Genomic DNA, 343 nt, shown 5'->3' with positions numbered 1-343 from the left:
TCGTTCGATTGCGTTCGTTTATAAAATGATTATCGTTATACATTGTTGTAGAATATATTTATTATGGCAAATAAACATTGTCTCTCTATAATTAGTTCTTGCAGTGGGAGAGAAAATGATTAATGAGTTTGTGGATTTGCTAAGTCTTTCTACGCCGAAAGTGCGATTTGAAATATACAGTTAAAGTAAGCGTATACATTGATGATTTCTTTAATACGAACTTTCAGCAGAGGCATGCGAATGTTATTATACAGTTTTTAAGAAAATTAACGATAAAAAATATGCACAAAATGTCCTCTTTACTTTCTCGAGGACATGCATGGTTTCGAACGCGGCCGTCTAG

The sequence above is a fragment of the Penaeus chinensis genome, chromosome 24 (assembly GCF_019202785.1).
Source record: "Penaeus chinensis breed Huanghai No. 1 chromosome 24, ASM1920278v2, whole genome shotgun sequence".
Taxonomy (NCBI): Eukaryota; Metazoa; Arthropoda; class Malacostraca; order Decapoda; family Penaeidae; genus Penaeus; species Penaeus chinensis.
The sequence above is the reverse complement of the archived record's forward strand: the minus strand, read 5'-3'. Positions refer to the sequence as shown.